The sequence below is a fragment of the Lissotriton helveticus genome, chromosome 7 (genome assembly GCF_964261635.1).
Source record: "Lissotriton helveticus chromosome 7, aLisHel1.1, whole genome shotgun sequence".
Taxonomy (NCBI): Eukaryota; Metazoa; Chordata; class Amphibia; order Caudata; family Salamandridae; genus Lissotriton; species Lissotriton helveticus.
Genome location: NC_136068.1, coordinates 304,250,706 through 304,271,270, shown reverse-complemented (window position 1 = coordinate 304,271,270; position 20,565 = coordinate 304,250,706).

Sequence of the window (20,565 nt, the reverse complement as noted above, 5' to 3'; positions counted from 1 at the left end):
GCGGAGTGCGGAGGCCAGTGAAGAGAGGGGGGTCAGGGTATTTGGAAGTGGAACAGAGCCGGAGGCCATCAAAACACTGCCAGGGGCCGCCACGCAAATATGTATCCATCCTCAGAGGATTATTATATTAAGGATATATATTGGCGTGGTGGCCCCTGGGGTTTGGTGGCCCTGTACAGGTGCACAGCTTGCACATGCCTAAGGCCCCCCTGTCCCCAGTATGCCATGGCAAGGTGCAAGAGTGACGGAGCTCACAAAAAGAGATTTATGAAGCTAAGCAAGGCCATTTTGTGTGGCTCCGCTCGGCTTAATAAAACTCAAGTAATATAACTCAGTCCAAATCGCTGCATTACATTACTCTGTGCCGGGGAGGTGTTTCTATGGGTGTTGCCTGGGTGTTCCCACATAACATCCATGGATTTTGATGCATTTCCAGATTGAAATGAACAGGTGAACCTGAGAATGTGCCAACTAGATGCGCCTCACCAGGAGAGGTGTAACAAGGAGAAAAATCTTTATTTGTCTTTGTTTTTTCTTCTTTCTATGTGTGCTGCAAAATGAGGAAAATGCCTCTCAGGAATGTTTTTGTGCAGGAAGGTTCTGCACAAAAACAATCCTGCAGATAACGCAGGCACCCTTGCACCATGTTGCAAGGGTGCCTGTGTTGGCGTTAGGTGGCCCTTTATGCACCTGTGCAGGTTAAATGACAGGGATGCATTGTATTCTTTTAAATACCGCACATTCCTGCCATTTTCCTGTCACACAGCACAGCAAGGTGACTTGCTGCGGTGCCCTGCGTGACCTTTTTGTAAATATTCCTCTTATTTGGCACAGCCTGGTAATGGAACACTACGCAGCAGCTTTAGCTTTACCAAGCCTTTAGTACTTATGTTGCAGGTTATAAAAGCAACACCCCCATTCCCATATCCCTGCCAGCTGGCATAAAGGAGGTGATGATAAATCTGCTCATTCTATTGCCAAAGGACCCTATTCCTGTAGGAGACTCCCAATTTTTAAATCATGTGGCATTATTTTGCTTTTTTCCAGCTAAAAATTGTTCCCTTTCAGTGGAAGTCAACTAGGAAGTACATTTCTGTGTTTATGTTTTTTTAAATGTTCCTCTTTTCTGTTTACAAATGTTGCCATGTTTGTGCTTGCTCACCATCACATCACAAACATGAAGACAAGACCATCCACTGTGTGTCACCATATGGTGGATAAGCCTTCAGAAATGCCTACTGGATTATAGAGCGAACTGAATTTAATGTTGGTCCTACATTTTTGAAGTTGCAGGCGACAACCTAACGCAGCACCTTATGATCACCCACCAACAACAGCCTAACCAAGTATTGCAAAGCCGATATGTCTGGCTTTTGTCTGCCACTCTTTTGGCGTTGCCAATGCTTAATTTGTCTCATAGTTTCTTTTGTAAATCTTTATTGTTGGGGAGTTCCCAGGCCTCCGACAATATAAACAAAAATTGGCTATAACCAAAAATATTTTTGGGTTTCACTAAGCACTCGTTGTAGTAGTCTCTGTCATTAAAGGAACTGCTTTGTGTGTGGATGTGGTTCTTGTGAAAGTACAGAATGTCATCATTCACAGTGAAGTTAGTCAGTGACTTAAGTTGTCTGACTAATTGGTCCATGTTGTTGTAGCTGTTAGGAAAATGTGAATGATAGACTGACTGACAACCGATTGTAGGAAGCTGGCTCTGCATATACAATACCAACGTAAGCTACAGTGTGCACAGAGTCTAATGAATCCCCAGAGGTACAGCAGAGGCTAAATTAGATAATCACTAACAGCTCTATTTGTAGTAGTGTGGTCGAGCAGCTAGGCTTATCAGGAGGGCGTGTCATGCATTTATTGAATTCACTCAATCAAGACTGATGTCACACACTCAGAGACAGAATCCAGACCAAGTAGGTAAGTATAAAAATGTATACTTATGGTTAATTTATAGAACCAATCAGGACTTGGTACAGGTGGGTAATACACATTTGGAATGCAGGAAGAATTACACAGTAATTACTTTGTGGTACTTTCGGATTTCTTTGAGTATTGCGGGGCGATATGCATGGATACCACACCCTGTGATTCTTATAAACAAGGTAAGCATGACGTTGAATAGTTCGCAGTAGTATTCACTTTCCCCCATACATTGGCAGTTATATTCTTAGAACAATGTTTAGGCTCAAAATCTCATCACATGAACCTCTTTGGAAGGAAAAAACGGTTATCGTTTTGGAGGACATTTTTCGACTCATGCAGGTGTCCACAAAGGCGCAGATGGGCACTCGACTAGCACCACCAGTGGCACTGGGGCGGCCAAGTGCAGAATGCAGGGACCCAACATTGGCCAACGGGTCTAAGGTGGTCTTCGGTTAGGGACTGCTGGCAAGCAAGACACTTGGGTATGGGACCAAAGCTCCTACAGTTAAGGTCGTTACTGCAGGCGTCAATGACCAACATGAGAACTGCACCGCCAGCGGCACTGGTGCAGCTGGGTGCAGAATGCAAAGCGGATGTTGGGGACCCTGCGTTTCCCAATGGAGAGCATCATTTTCAGAAGATGCTGCAGGCTCGTTCAAGGAGACTTCTGAAAGGCGACCAATGACTGGGGAGGCGAATTGGGATTTGGGAGGATGCCTGCACACCATCGGCTGGGCCACCCAAGGCCGTGGGGCATCGGGTGCTGGGGTGCCTTCAGAAGTCAGATTACCTGGGTTGCATTCGGTCGTGATTGAAGTCGGTTGGTGGATGGCAGTTGGGCTTCCTGGACCACTTCAGTCAAGGTGGGAGTAGTCTTACCGCCTTCAGTCACTGTTGGGGGATCCTTCAAGTAGAGGCTGCAGGTTTGGTTTTCAAGCTTGTGGGAGGTCAGAGGTCACCGGATCCCAAGATAGGATCGCCAGGGGGACCTCCTTGGGGTATTGGGCCACTCGGTCTTGGGCGATGGTGGCCGGGTGCAGCGTGCTGCAGAATAGCTGAGTCTAGACTCTAAAGGTTAGTATTGGTTTGAGCAATTTTGGTGTTCACGGGAGACAGAGTTAGTTAGTTGAGTGCAGAGCAGGACCTCTGGGCTCTCGGGGTCTGCTGCTGCTGCTGGACACAGCGGTTTCCTTACTGTAGGCAGGTCGTGGTCGGGACAGGCCGGTAGGGCTGGGGTCAAGTCAGTTGTTGTCCTCAGTTTCTTCCTGGGTCAGCACGGCTCTTCGGCCCTTCTTCTTTGTTCCTCGAATCTGAGGAGGCAAGGTTCAGGGTTGCCCTTAAATACAAATTTTAGGGGTGTTAAAGGGGTGTGCAGGTCAGGACCAATGGGTCCCTGCCTTGGGGTGGGTACACGACCTATCATGCCACCCTCCAGTGGAAGGGGCATGAGCCTCTTCCTAATTGGCTGAGTCCTCTCATCTTCAAGATGGAGGGGCCTTAGATGTCTGCTTCACAGTACCTCCCTTACCTGATGGGTGGGGTTGGCTAAGGTAGGCACACCATTCTTCAGAGCTTGGATTTCCCGCTGATTTTTCCCCCCAAGTGGGGGCCAGAAACAGGGGGAGCCAGTTGCTGGAGGCAGCAAAAGACAAGGACAACGTTCAAAGGCGGCAGGCCTTTAAAGCTTCCCTTTTCGTGGACCCAGCCCATCCTGGGGGAGGATGCATTACACCTTTGTCCAGGATAGGCTTTGTTTCTGAACCCAGAGAGCGGAGGCCCTCTACCCAGGGGTCCAGAAATCTGTCTGGTGGTGTCAAATGGTGAGCTGCCATTCAGGAACCACACTAGAGCTGGTCGATTTTCAGGGGGCATCTCTAAGATGCCACCTGAGTGCATTTTACATTAAATTCCACACTGGTACCAGTGTGGGTTTAATGTGCTGAGATGTTTGCTACCAAACTTCCCAGTTTTTACTAAAGCCATTATGGAGCTCTGGAGTTCGTAGTGACCAACTCCCAGACCATATATTCTTTATGGCTTTACTGCACTTACAATGTCTACAAATGGACTTAGACACTGTAGTGGTGCAGGGTTCATACTTCTGTACCCTCACCTTAGGACTAGTGCCCCCTGCTATGCCCTGGATAATTCCAATAGAAGCCCATGTTCACACCAGAACATGGACTTCTATTGGAATTCTCAAGGGCATATTATCAAGCCCATTATCGCCACTTTAGCAGCAGTTTTCCGCCGCTAAAGCGGCAATAATTTTTAACGCTGTTCTTGATCATATGCCCCTAAGTTCCTGACTTTTTCCAATTTTTGCCCTAAAGAAAACACTTCCCTTTTCTTGGATTGCAAAAAACCCGCAAACATGGGAATTTTGCACCAACAAAACTGAAGATCTAAAGCTATACCTAATTAAGGCCAGCACTACACGCTTGTTACAAATTAGACCAGATCACACCATTTGCACTGACTAGTGAAGTTCACAACTTTCTTCATCGAGTTCTCAACAAAAGCAGGGAGACAGAAATCTCACCCTGCTGATATATAATTGTAATATAATACAGAATTAACTCCCAAAAATATGAAACTATTTTGCAAAGTACAATTTGTTCCAGCAACAGCATCGCAAGCACTGGGTGCTGTCCATCCTTAGCATTATGTGTGAGATTAAAAAAAGTATATGAAAGTATCATTTGGTGTCCTGGGACACCCCACTGAATGGCACATGCAAATAAGCCCTAATAGTCCAGTAATTCCTGTAAGATTTGGTGATAGCAGTGTGTGATGTATAGCAGTGGTGGAGGAGTATTACACGCTTCAAGAACTGTAGGTGAGACATTTACCATTGCGACACAGTGATCAGGATATTACAAACTTGATATTTAGTTTGTCAAGCCTTGAGGAACATCCTCATTCAATGAAGCAGCAGCGAAACACGTCAGATGTAACCACTCCTTATGATTACAAAGATGTGCATGTGCTTGGATTGAATTTTGATGACTTAGGGCCATATGTATCAAGCCTTTTGCGAATCGCAAACGGCCTTTTTGCATCTTTTGGGATGTTTGAAATATTTGCAAAATAAGGAATCTCAAAGTTTTGCGATTCCTTATTTTGCCATAGCATTTAAGGAATCGCAATTTTGCGATTCCTTAAATGCTATGCATGTAGCATTTTTTGGTTGCGAATTTTGGTTAAGAATTCGCAAATTACCACCAACTTGTAGTTGATGGTAACTTGCGAATTCTTCAAAAAATGCACAATTTGGCATTTTTGAAGGTGGCATGTGATGCACACACATGCACACACATGTACATTTCAGGGGTGCAGCAGGGTGTCTTTGAGACACCCCTGCACCCTTGAAATAAATCTCAAATTGCGATTAGCAAATTGCGAATTCGCTATTTGAGAATTATTTTGCAATCATTAATGCATTGGAAATTATTCCTTAATTGCGAATTCGCAAAATGCGAATTCGCAAATAAGGAAGATTAAGGAATCGCTAAAAAATAGCGAAATTCTTCATACATGCCATTTTGCGATTCCTAAATAGCGATTCCTTAAAAATCGCTATTTAGGAATCGCAAAAGAGTTTGTTGATACATATGGCCCTTTATCACATTTGAAATGCAACGCGACATTTGCGAGTATTCTAAATTCTGCTTGTGTCCTTCGCCAGACTGTGGGACTCCACAACAGCACAAAGACGCCCCAAATACATGTCCCTTTGAGTTGCATTTGCTACTGGGATAGTGACAGTCACTCAAGTCAGTAAAATACCCCAACACCAGGATTTAAACCTGGGTTATGTAAACCAGGATGAGAGTGGTCTTGTGAACAAGAACAGGTAAGTGAGACAGAGTACAGAGTGCACTCCATTTTGACACGTTTACATCATAGTTTATTTTTTTTCTACAGAAAGACAAGTTTATTAAAGAAGTAAAATTTCCAATTCAAATGATGTAACGCATACTATGTCTAAATAGCCGGGTCTGGTGGCTCAGTGGACTAATGCGTCCATTGTAGGGACCTGTGTTTGACCTCATGGTCACAGGTTCAAATCCCGGCGGGTCCACTCAGCCTTTCATCCATCTGAGGTCGATAAAATGAGTACTGTTGGGTAACAATAACATCTGTTTTTCAGCGCCAAGACCCCTACGGGTAATCGTGTGCTTTACAAATATACCTGTTATGCCAATATCCATGGAATCGAATTAAGATTAATCAAATAGCAAGGCCATTGAATAGAAATAAGAAAAATTATATTCCTCTAATATGCTAAAATGTAAAAGGTATCTATGAATACAGAAAATACTTAAAACATGCTGACATAAAACAAAAATATACAAACCATAACCTTGACCAACATAACTTTAAAATAAAAATAGACCATAACAGTGAATACAATAATAAAACAACTCTTCAAATATTGCGTACATATCCAAAGAGGTGTCTTTTAAAGGTCGTTTTTAGGTCGAACCTGGGCAGTGCATGCACTGCTCTGCGAGGCTTGCTGTATTGGAATATGGACTTAAGGCCCCGCCCACATTTGTCATTGGCTTGTGTCATTTGCCTTCGTAAATGCTGGCTTCTGATTCATTAATAGCTTGCTAGTCCGTCCTTAGTACCGCCTAGTCTTCATTTGTAACCTCGCATGAGGACTGGCCTTTTACTTCGGTTGTTACACAGTACATCTTATTTAGTCTGTAAGCACTCTTTACTTTAATGTGTTTCTCCTACTGCAGTCACGACATGCTTTCCTGCAACATTCAGCATGCCATGCGCACTTTCACAGGGCACTTTTACAAAAAAGTATTTGTTTGTCAACTTGAAAAACAAATGCTTTTATGGGTAAAAGCACCCCATGCTGCGCATTCACTTTAATAGTGGCCTCATGCATTTCTTTAGACACAGCTCTTCTAAAGAAAGGGGCGTAGCCTCTATTAAAGTGAAAGTGCAGCATAGGTTGCTTGTAAATAGCAAGCATTTGAAATGCAATAGGTCTAGCATTTTAGAAACTTTGACCTATTGGTATTGTAAATGACAATGCCTTTTATTATTGCAGTGTTTTTAAACACATAAATAAAAGGCATTGTCATTTACAATGCCAATAGCTCAAAATCTCGCAATTGCGAGACCAATTGCATTGCAAATGCTCATTATCCCTAGCCTTGTGAGAGACTTTCTTTATTTCAGTTTGAGAACACATTTCCACAATCCATTTTGTTCAGATTTTGTGGTCAATTTCCAATTCTGTAAATTGTATAACTTGGTCATTGCCTTTGTGCCAGGGTTGACAAAATGCGTGAAAGTTCTCTTTTAAATGTAAGATACCCACATCTAAATAATACAGTGTGCAGATATATCCTTTATTTTAATACTATATGGCACTAGTGAATCTATAATTTATTTATATTATTTGTATGGCTCCCTCCAAAGAATGAATTGTCTCTCGGCACCAGGATTCTTAAAATACAAAACTTCTCTTAAGATTGGGAGTGTGGGAAATTTGATTTTACATAAGTATGCGCAATTGTGGGGAAATTATGTGAAATTAGATCTGAAAAAAAGTACAGCTATAAAAGGCAGAGCAAGAGATTTTCAACATCACAGGATTTAACACATTGTAGACTTTCCTGAAAGTCAACACAGAGTACAATTCACTGATATTTATAGGCGGTGAATTCCCTACAGCAACAAATCTGCAATTGCCCTTCCAATTAAGTTTCCATGTAAGAGAGAGATAAGAAGATTATTTGATTGAATATTGTGATGTGGTGCATACTTATTCTTTTTTTTCCTGAGAGACTGTGCCACTGCCCTAAATGCATCTAAATACCAAGTGTGTAAAATTGGGGTTTTAGTAGAGGGGTGTAGGTGCCAACCCTTGGTAATTGCCACAATCCTTGTCAGGTACCATCAAAGTAAAAAAATTAACCTGAGCTCAACCTCCTGGTAGCTATGGTGCAGAGCAGAGAGGCTTAAATTTGACGCAATGTGTGAAGTATTTATGACGTACTAACAGAGTAATAAAGTTGAAATACTAAAAACAATAAAATTCTTTAGAATTGGGAAATCGTGGTAAAATGCAAAAAACAAAAGAACGTGAAAATAAAAATCCAATCGAAGGAACTGGAGAAATTGATTTTTAAAGTTCTATGTATAAATAGCAACAAGAAGCGAAAAGTTCCAATTATGGTCAACGATCTTGGTAGAACAGGACCAAGGTGCAATTAGATGTTGTTCACAATGGATCACGGGTTGGATACACTAGCCATGTTGTGCTGGTCAAAGATTTACCTTCTGATTTTCATACTTTAAATCCCAATCAATTACAGGAGTTCTCTTCTAAAGCCACCCAGGACATCTTGGGAGGCACTTAAAGATTCACCGAGTGGCAGGCAGAGGCCAACAGGAGGGTCAAGTTCAGGTCCAGTTGCCACTGGTCAGCAAGCAGTTGCGGGAAAAGGCCTCTTGTAGCTTGTATTCCTGAAGCTTTATGCCTTATGACCATTAGAGTCCACTTCTTTGTTCTGGATACAAGAGGGAGAGCTGGCCCAGCCCACCAGGCTCTTCTCAGCGACAGCAAGGTCAGTCCTTTTCTGGTCTTCCACAGGATCAGGGGTGTTCTGAAGTGGGTGTCTGGAGGTGCCACATTTATGGCTGGCATGAGCTAGTGTGTGGGAATGGCCTCTGAGGACAGCCTAATCAATAGGGTAAAAGTTCCCGGGGTAATCCTTACTCACTTTCGGCATTTTCAAGATGTCAAAGTCTTTTGCCACACTAAACTTGGGTTATGAGGGCTAGGTGTGTGTGTGGGGAGGGGGGAGTATACTATGGTAATCCCAGTGTCCCTCCACATTTAACACCACAATCCAGTTTGATGCTGTCCACGTACCCACACAAACATCAGAGACAGATGTCTGATAAAACAAAGGTACTCTTTTAGCAACCAGATACTGGATACATAAACATCGTTTTGGCATTCTGTTTCCCACTTTTGAAGCTTGCCCCAAATATTATCTGTAAATATAGCACACCTGTCAAACCTTCTGTGACACTGTAACGTCAAAAGAAGCCTGCTATGATTGGGGTCTGACTGGCTGAGAAGGCAACAGAATGGCCCTGCCCAAGTATCAGCTAACAGTTGCCTGAGGCAGGAGAGGCCTCTTTGAAGTGCACCCCAGATGACATATGAAAATCCCCAGCAGACCTGTCAAGCATTATTGACCTATTGAACACAGTTGTTTAATAATTTTTCTACCTAGTTCCATTCCCAAGATACGAGATTAGCATGTAATATTGCATCTCAGTGTTTTCCTATGGAACAGCCAAACCTGCTACAGTCAAAATAGCTTTTAGGACATTTTCACACTAAACTTTTACATGTCCTCTATTTAAATACTGTGCACCAGCCTTAATGGACAATAAAACTTACTTAGGGGTGACCTATAAATATTTAAAAGGAACGTTTAGGGTTGTAAAAAGAAGTTATTATGACAGGTCTAATTTAATGATAAAACCTGCATTGCCCCGCTACTGGTGACAGGCCTGTAGTTATGTTTACACTGTTGCTGTAGTTAGGCTTTAAACGATAAATTAAAGCCACTGGTCACTTTAAACTGTTTGTATTTTAACCTTTTAGGGAACGATTTATGGTTTTTATTAACTGTAATAAACTTTACTTACTCGCTATAGTGGATTGCACAGATGGGTGCTGCAGTCCACTAGTGACATTTAACTTACAGGCTCTGGGTACACCTTGGTACTATATACTAGGGACTAATAGGTAAGTTAAATATGCCAATCTGGAGTATACAAATGTTAGCATTTGAAAGGAGATGCCTTATCACCTTGCCACTGGTTAGCAGGAGCAAAGCGCACAGAGTATTATAGCCAGCAAAAATAGAGTTCAGCAAAAAGGCAAACAAATCAGGGTGACCCTATAGAAATGGCAAATTTCCAACACCAAGCATGCAGCTTTGAAAGTAATTCTCTTCCTTATAGGTAACCAATGTACTACCCTTAACCCAGTGCTAGTGAGTGCATCATTTCAGCTTGTGAGTCTAAAAAACTGAAGAAAGGAGCCCTTATGGACCAAACAATTAATGACGGAAGGACTGGAATGGTTTCTGTGTTAATTTCAGGTGATGAGTCCCCATAGGTGCTTCCTTTTCTTAGGCATATCTCTGACTTTGAGTTTTATTTATATTTATATGGAGCCCAATGTCTGCCACAAGTAGAAGTTCCATGCCATTGCCACCCCGTGCATAGTATGTGCCACTGGTTGCAGGCGAAGGGGACCAGCAGTCACTTCTTGGGATCAGGCTTATTTTTTTTCCATCAGACCTTAACCCAGAGCAAGGAGAGAAAAAAAGGCAGAAAAGAGAGAAAGGAGGGGGGAGATAAAGACAGGAAAACTGAAACAAAGCTACAAAGCAGGGATGGAAAGAAGAATCTGCAAAAGTGAGAAAAAGAGACAGGAAGAGTTTGATGGTGGAAGAAAAACTAGGCAGCCGTTGTGTTGGGGAAGCCCTGCATTTGGCAGCATACTCCTAAGACAAAGCTTCGTCCCATCAATTATTTATTTATTTAACAAATTAAACACTTGCTTTTGTGTGCCATCTGTTCAGTCAAGAAGTTAGCCAATGATCTTTGATGAAGCTTTCTGTGGCACAATTAATGATAATGAATTTTGGACCCACTATACTCGTCTTGTGACAGAATTGCAAATTATATTCAGGGCTACTGGAATTCTGTGCGGCCCGCCAAGCATATTACAAGTTTTCTCACTGCCACGGTTTTCATAGAGGTGAGCCTACCATGAAAAGTGTCGCCGTGAAGAAACTAAAGGGGCCCCACAGTGCCTATGCTGCTTCAGAGTTTGGGTGTGCATGCAGGGGGGCACAAGTTGTGCCCCTCTGTCAGTATGGACCCCATGTTCCTGCACTGTGAGAAAAGCAAGGACCCCCTGGGTAGTTACTAAGCAGACTCCTAGGGCAGGGTAGACACAGTATGTGAGAGAAAATACTAGGCAGTCTTATTGATAAGTAAACAAGTGACCTGACCAAAATTGCAAGAGGAACGATCAACCAAAAAAGGAATTATCTGTATGAAACATACATATTTTTAATAATACACATAGTAAAAATCATATAGATAACTGAAAGTAATCAGACTATATGACAAATCAATCTAAAATTACATACAATCAATACATATATTAACAGAACATATTGAATAAAAGAAGACACCAAAATTACAAAAAGGTGTCCACAGTAAGGTGACGGTTAAATACTCGACGCACGGTTTCGGCGAAAACGCCTTCTTCTGGAGCCACAAAAGGAAGATGGAATAAGGACACAGTCGTTGTCTTAGTGCAAGGATCAGACAGTTGATATACCTGTCAGATGGTAATTGCGATCTTTCGAGAGGTATCAGTAATTGTCAGGTGCACTGGATGGACTGGTAATTGGAGAAATACACAGCGAATCTCAACATAAAGTTGTTCCACACAGTGAATGGAATGTTCTTATGAAGCCACACGAAAAGCGATAAGCGATAAGTAATGCGTATGGTTCTTGACTGACACACATCTGAAAAGAAGGGATGTGCAGGTATGGCAAACTGATTTAGATGAACAGTGTCAAAGCGGTGAGTAATGACTCGCTGTTGGTACGCTACGTGCCACAATATAAGGAAGGCCCACGCAGGGTCTGAAAAGATTTAGGTCTGCTGTCTTCAAGACAACAATTTCTGTGTTTGATACGTGAAACTCGTGGTTACTGTGAAAATATTACGAGGAAGATAGCTCGATGCAGTTACGAGCAAACCAAAGCTGATAAGAGGTAGCACGAGGATCGCGCTATTTCAAAGTAAACGTCTGCATCTAATAGGCGGAATATGCATGACAGGATAGAGCTCACGTATTCAGTCCGGTGTGGTGTGCCGTCTGCCGAATTTCCTGCACAACATGGACTGCACAGTCAATGCCGTGCAGGAACGTGCTTTCATGGTGCCATGGCAATGCCTTGCTAAGGCTCACATTTGAGCCTTAGCACCGCATGCCAGACCAAACGAAACAAGAAGCACCAACTAAGAACTCCTAAACTATATAAAACAACAAACAAATAACTATTACCCCATAAAAAATAATCATGGACTTTAAAATAGTCAAACGCATCTAAAAATATACCCCCACAACGCCATCGAAGGCTGATACTATCACTTTAATCAAAGTATATGGTGACACCTCCACTAACAGTCAATTTGCCTTCAAAATCTAAAAGATGATAGCACTGCCCTTCATCCCTGACAAAGAGGTAGCGAACCACTATAACTTACTAATAAAAATCCCTTTCTATCAACACAATGAAGACATAATGACTATTTTGAAGACACTAGGGTTGGCAGACTGCATTGGTCAGGACACAATCGCCAATCCAAATTCCAGATGCCATGGCGGAATGTCTAAGACAGCACCGTAGCACAGGAAGCCAAAACTAGCAACACAGTGGAAGGATGGCAAAATGCCTTCCAATCCACACTAGGCAAAACTCAACCAACATTATACAAATTTATTGAAGCATAACAAAAAGAGCAAAGCTACCAAGAACTAAACTAACTAAAACAATTTGAAGTCAAACTCTTCATAAATAGCAAGGACCTTATTACTTAGAAATCATAGCCAAAAGTATATTATAAAATAAGTATCAACCCACCAAGTACCTCAAATACTAAAACCAACAAACCAAATCCTTAAAAAAAAACAAATATTATACTTATTTTATCACATCAGTGAAACAAATATGTTAAAATCACAAAGTTAATAAACAGCTACATAATAAAAATATATATATTAATTTTTTTTAAACAATAACCAACCAACCAACTTAAAAACAAATGCAATACATCACATCAAATAAATACAACACGTAATCAAAACAATCCCACATAATAATAACATAAATAACAAAAACAATATAATATGAAAAGTAAGAAATAAAATGTACTGTTTTGTTGCTGCAGATCTATTTCCATTTCCACGTAACAAAAAATAGTAAGCCACAAAAAGAGGAAGAAAACAAATCCAAAAAGAAAAGCAAACATATAAACAATCCGATTTAAAATCCTCGAAGTAATCCAAAAACTGTGGGTTTCATAAACAAAGAACTGCTCCAGAAAATCCCAAACAAAGGAAATCTGAGTAAAAACCATAGGTTTAAAATAAACCAAAACTGATTTCCTTAAAAAAAATATTGTAAACTTCAAATTCCCATAGAAATTATTCAGAGATAAAAACCTGTAAAATAAATGTTAAAGACCCAACCACACAATACATTACAGTCCCAAATATACACATACACAACATTTAATCATCAAAACATAAATAATATCACACCATTTAACATAACAGATTCATACATTAATATAACAATTTCTAAAAATGCAAAACAACAAAATAGTGCACAACACTAACAAAAACACATCTAAATATATCAGAAATTCACAAATAATATTATACCCCAGTTTTAAACACACTTCCTATATCCCACGACCCTCAAAATCCTTAAAGAATCCTTAAAAAGGAATTGCCTATTCCGACGAACAGCAGCACCAACCTACCTATGACTTGGTTCTTGGAAAGTAGACCCATAATAACCCCAATTGACTGCAAAATAGATTTTAAAAAACAAATTTGAACAATTTAATAAGTAAAAACATTATCAAAAATTAAAAAGAATAAACACGTAGAATCTAAAAACTAACAATACATTACATACTAATAAACACACAATTTTTTTATATGCAACGATATTTACAACATCGATATTTTTGAAAACAATATTAAAAACAACAATAAAAATTACATTCCTGTCCACAATATATTTGAAGTCCTGAAATTCTTTACATGATATTTCTGTATTATTTTTCTGATATTTTATCCAAGCACAGCATTAGCACCCTTGTAACAGCCCCACCATCCACAGTTCAACTTTGTGCCCTCCCACATAATGAGCATACTCCTTATAAATTGAATAACCAAGACTTACTTCAGCATCAGTGATGAAATCTAAAAATAGACACATTGACCTTTGCAGTGCCATATTTGACCACCAATGGCGATAGACTGGCATATTAAGCATCCAATTATTAGCGTCTCACAGCAGTATTTTAGCACTACCATAAATATATTTGTTACCACCGTGAAGTTTTTGAGAAACACTTTGCATATTATGGCAGCACCCTGTATAAAGTTATCAATATTGGTGATGTTTTATTTTCTGGCAAATACATTTTGACAGCACAAGCATGTAAAATCGGATACCTGAGGACAATATGTGACCTACTCTAGTCTAATCAGATCACTGGTATTCTGAGCGTCTTTTTCACCCGCTTCAACACAGTGATTAGATGCCTGGCACTCGTGGAACACCCTTGGAAGCTTAACACATTAAGGGCCCGATTACGAGTACAGTGGTCTTGGGACTGCCATCGGCAGTCTGACCACCACCTCCTCGCCGGTCCAACCACCCAATTACGAGGTGTGTGGTCAAAACCTCACACGACCACCTCCAGAATGCACCACTGCCAGGATTGTAGCTTCTGTAGCCGTGTGGACAGCAGCGGACAATGGAGGCAGTGCCGGCATCGGCACCACCATGGCCATTTCGTCTTGTCTTTCTGCCAAACTTTCCATGGCGGGAACACTGCCATGAAAGGGTTGGCTGAAAGGTAGATACGAGGGACACAAATTAGGCCTCAGGGTGATTTCGGCCAAGACTGTGGCTGGGGGTACATGTTGTGCCTCCATATGTTTGCACTGTTGTGGGTGCACTGTGTGCCATGCACGACATGAAGCATGACAACAGTGCGCCGGAAATGCAAGTTGCGCTGCACTGTGGCGGCATGTGCTTCACGCTTTCTCTATGAGCTAAAGCATGCTGCTGCCGTGGCACTGCTGCCGCAACATCCCCAGACCCCTGGCAACCTTGTAATGCATCAATCGGGAAGCTGCCGGCTTGGGGGCATTCTCTCAACTGCCGCGGGCTGGCAGTTTGACCATGCATCTCATAATTGGTCCCATGTATTGAATTATCAGCATTACTATCATATATTTTAGCAGCATCCAAGAGGTTATTAGCAGTATTAAATTTTTGAGAAACACTTTGCTCACACATATTGGAGGTACCCTGCAAAATGATGCAACATCCTAGCATAGAAAGGAACAATTTCTGAGGGTATTTCATTTTATGGCACAGCTAATTTGTACAAGAACAGTGATGGCTATCACTGGTGTTATTTCCCCTGACCACCATGAAATATCCATTGCCATATTTTCAAATGTGACACAGCATATATGATAAACGGATCTTCTTCTGAGACCCAAATATATTTGGCTCTGGTGTTTAATGGAGGCACCAGGTTTTTCACAGGCACGCACATGTATATCAATTCATCTAGATAGCATGGGTAGGGGGAAAAAGACCTCTCTTTGAACCTCAAAGTGATCTCAGGGCATGTTTCATGCCCCCTCCTTGCTCTCTCCGCGGCCTCGTTTTTGGTGCTCAGCTTGGGGAAGGCCAGGAGTGGAAAGTACAGAAATTGAGCAGAGTTTTTTTTAGATCCACACCCGCTCAGAAGTCCGGCTGAGGTTTCTTTCCGTTTTACCGTATGTATTTAAACAATTGAGTTTTAATGTGTACCTTTGACCTCAATCTTTCCAAAATCAGCTTGGATGAAGTACCACTAACACATCTAGAGAGGATTGCACTCATTCATTTCCAGCACTTTGAGGCAAGGCCGCATTTTATAGCCACGCCCTCTTTGGATATCAAGGTGCAGATTTACAAGCCCCTTGCGACATCTTTACAACACTGTTGCGTCACTTCTGTGATGCATCGTAAACAATGCACCACTATGCGACATATTTACAACTTGACACCTCTAGTGAGATGTGTCACATTGTAAAGCCCTGCGCTACATTATACCTGCATCAGGTATAATGTATGCAGGGTGGGCGTTCCAATGTAGGAAAGCCTCGTAAAAGTGACTATGTCACTTTTACGACGCCACTGCGTCAAAACCTCATGCCTACTTGAAGCTGGCGTAAGGAGTGATGCAGCATGTTAGGAATAGGCATTCCTAACAATTGCTGGAGTTGCGTCATGCTTGCATCACGACTCCAGCAATGCGCTGCCTTTACGTCAGAAGATGCGCCATGCATCTTTCTATCCTTGTGCCATGGTGCACCGCATTGTAAATGTGGCGCATCCATGTTGGCGCAAGGCTGTTTTTCTGTGACGTAAAATAACTGGCGTAGCTCTGCTAATATGCAGAGATACATCACTTATTGTAAATCTGACCCCCAAGTCTAGTCCTGTAAGTAAATGAACGGCTTGGAGTTAGATGGGTTTTGGAGGGTGTGGGACGCAGCAGACAGTGGGGTATGTTTTGATGGTTGGCATAAGGGGAGAGTACCAGTTGGCGTGAGTTGTGCAGAGTCAAGAGGCAGATACTAAGTGAAAGCTGTGTTTGGGGGATCTACAATAGACACAAAATGAGGGGTTGGGGCAATTAGAAATGCACCTATCTCAATGTCTAAAATGATGATATTTTACAAAATATATGGGTGCAAAGAAACAGAGACTCAATACCCCTTAAACCTCCAAGGATATAGATCCTATACATTTACAACAAAAACAATGATTCAGCACTCCGACATGTGTGAAGATTAGTGTGTTCTACAAGTACAAGCAAAGTGAAAAGAAGCACATCAATTCAGCAGGTTCTTGTTTCTTTGTTTCTTAATTGGAAAAATTCTTCTTAAAAACTACTGTAGCCAACGCGTTTCGACCCAGACGGTCTTCTTCAGGGCAATAACACTAATAGTACTCTATTTTTGTTCATTAGGGTCCTTTCTTGGTGTTCAACTCGGTCCCTCACTCTAACTAGGAGTGCCAGTTGGACCTCTTATTCTTTAAGTACACCAACAAAGTAAGTAACACTTGTTGAGATACTTCTTAGTAGACTATTCCAAGTAATTCATATCAGTGTAGACATGGGTTTTTAGCCCATGTATATCTTTGTTCTATGTAGGAACTGCTCCCGCCGCGTGGCCAAAAACGTGGGGGGATCTAGCAAGGTAAGGCGCCACGTGGGGGAGTTTTTAAATACTGATGTATTGAGGACGTTAAGAATTACGTGAGTTATGGATGGTGGGGCTGCTTTGTTCCACTGCTAAACTTGACAAAAATTCAGTTCACAGACTCCAAAGTGAAAAAAATTATTACTATTTTATTCCCATCTTTTACAATTAGCCACCTGATGAGTACTGATGTCTGCTCATGCTTCATCCACAGTGCTTCCTTCTCCCTTCATAGAGCATCCTCATTCTCTTATGCAGCACCTTTGATAGGTGATGCCTGTGTGCAGCAGGGGTGTTGGAAGAGAAACAGAGGGGCTTATTTTCAAGCCCCTAGCGCCGCCGGTGCATCACTTTTAATATGGGAAAAAGTGAGGCACCGGCAGCGCCAGGGGTTTGTAAATAAGTCTTTTTATACCGTGTGTTTCGTCATCCTGGTGAGGCAGAATAGTTGGTGAGTGTGTGCTTCAAAGGATAGTGACGCGGGACAGCAGCATATTTAGGGGCTTATTTACAAACCCCTTGCACTACTGGTGCGTCAATGTTAATATGGGAAAAAGTGACATAACAGCAGCACAAGGGGCTTGAAAATAAGCCCCTTTTTATTTTACAACAGAGCGCAACACAGCTCATCAACCAACATTCCAGCTTTTATGTGCACTGTGCACAGGAGAGAGACAGCAATGTGAAGCTAAATTTATTTTAAAAATTACCTGCTGTTGTTCACTACACCTGTGCTGGTTCACAAACAGGCTGCCTAGAGCCACTCACAACCTTGCACCGAGGTGTGTGTGTGTGTGTGACGTCTAGCATAGGAGTTGACCTTTAAACATACATTTTCAGTTCAAAATTCTACGCCTGGACATATTCTAAAACATTCGGTAAATTTGTATGTGTGCTGTACAGTGCGACATATATTCAATGTATGGAATGGTTGGAGTAATTAAAACATTTCTGTTTGTTAGCATCTGTTTTATGGAAGCCTTACGTTTTTTGATGCAAGGCAGGTTTGGCTATCTCAATAGATCGCGCTTTATGTTAAAATCTGTGGGGCGGATTTACAAGAACTGGTGCATCCCTGAATATTAGCAAGGATGCGCCAGTTAAAATGCGACATGTGAAAAACCCCTTGTGGCACCATGGATGAACCGAATTTACAATGCGCCGCACCGTGGCGAAAGGATAGACAGATGCATAATGCATCTGTCGGCGTAAAGGTGACTCAGTGCTGGAGTCGTGTTGCAAGCGCGACGCCCCTCCAGCACTACTCAGGGGCGGCCTATACTTGCTGTGCTGCGTCACTCCTTACACCTGCTACAAACAGCAGCATCGTAAAAGTGACTCCATGAAATCGTGTAGATTTACGGGGCTTCCTTGCGATGCAACGCCCATCCTGCATACATTATACCTGTCGCAGGTATAATGTAGCACAGGGCTTTACAACGTGGCGCATCTCCCTAGATGGGTCACGCTGTAAATTTGTCGCAACATGACGCAACAGCGGCGTAAATGGGTCACAAGGGGCTTGTAAATCTGCCCCAGTGGGTGAATGTGCTGAATCACCAAAGTTACACTCGAAATGTTCTATAACACAAAGTGGTGAAAGCAGCTCAAAGCACTATATGAGAAAAGGGACATCTTTCCAGCACAAAAAACCTTACACACTGGAAAGAAAACACCTGTGCAAGAGTTTATTCTGCTTTGCGTCACTTTGCCTGACATTGTCCTGGCACAAAACCTGAGTAAATTTTGACGCAAGTAGCTTGAGTTTTGCAGCCTCCCACTTGGACTCATGAGGACAACATAAAAAGTGATGCCTGGAAAACCTTGAGTCATTGTTTCTCAGCCATAGATAGGCAAATCCTCTGATTAGCACACCATTCAATTGTTCCTCTTTTTCTCAAGTATAGTTTTAACCCGCCTCATGGATAATGCTCATTAAGCCCAAATGATGTCAATATTTGTTTTTGTGTACAGTGTCTGTGTGGCCCAACAGTGGGGTTGTGCTGCAGATGTGGGTCTAGAAAATGATTTGTTTGCAAAGTGCTGATAATGGCACAGACAGGATACAAATATAGCATAAAATGCTACTCAGAGATATGCCTGTTGGTTTAGAAGCACTGCCTCAAGCATTTTCTTTCATCAGTTTTTTGTTGTCCAACACAAAACAGCACCTTGTGGACTAGGTGCCTTATTGCACAAATGGGAGTATGAGGTTGTAAAGAGATGGGTTCTGCCCCCAGATTTTCTGCTTTTTGCTTACCTGGTTTTTGGCCTTTTTAGGTCTCGCCTAGACGAAAGCAAAAGCGAAGCTTTTGCTGTCTAGGGAGACTACTTATGTCGCCACTTTCCGGGGAATGTAGACTGCAGACTGTGACGAGCTTGTCCTCCTGGAGATTGTAGCTCGTGAGCGCGCACGTCGCGTCGCCGTGCCTGCTATTCCCATGCACAGAAAGGCTCCCGCACGCATGCGCACATACACACACTGCATACACACACACACACACGCACCCCCCCTTTAACAGACACACGCGCAGACAGACACACGCACGCACAGACACACTGCAACAGCCACACGCGCACACCCCACCCCCACTCACCCCTCCTCCTCCGCAACACACTCACCTGTTCTGGCGGTGCTCGGCGTGCCTCTCGGGCGGCGGTTGCGCTTTGCGGGGCACTCTCACCTCATGAGAGCCCCGCCTTCTTCATGCGCCCGGCCGCTCTTCACCCGGTCCCCCATCTCGGGACCGGGACTCGATCAGGAGCCCTCGGGGCTCCTCGGACAGTGGCTTCTCTCTCGCGCCGCGATGGGGGCGGGACTTCCGGTTGGGGCCGCGCTGCGATTGGCCGGCTGCCCAACCGCTTCCGGGTCGTCGCAGGCAGCGCGGCGGCCCGGCGGGAAGCGGGAACTTGTTTCTCACGCTGCTTCTCTCGCAAACATTTATTCTTTCACTGAAAGTGGTTAAGCGAGCTAGACAAACGTTATCATTAATAATGTTCTAGTGTCATTTGAAATGTAAGAAATGCAGCTCATCGCCAACAACCTGTAACTCGAGCGGTTTTGTGAGCGACTATTTTTTCACGTATATGACAAGTAGCAGTCTGCATTGCAGTGGTTTAGTACACAAGCAAATCTCACGTGTTGAGTGCGCAGAGAAGGTAAAATCATTGTCAGTGTACTGGTATTAATACGTTGTTGCGGCAAACCCTCTCAGGACGCATATTCCACATCATCCCCATGGCCCCTCCAAGCCCAAAACATGGACATCATTATAATATTTAATTCCCGTCAGGTGCTTCTGGCAGTTTGCATGACACTCCATACACACGTGAGGGGCGAGCTCACAATGCCCACCAAACCCATCAGCCCGAGACAAGATCGACGTCTGAGACACCCTGTAGAGTCGGATCTTCCCGTACTCTCTTTCCTGACTCACTCCAAGCCTGCCCATTTGTACCGTGCTGTAGCAAGT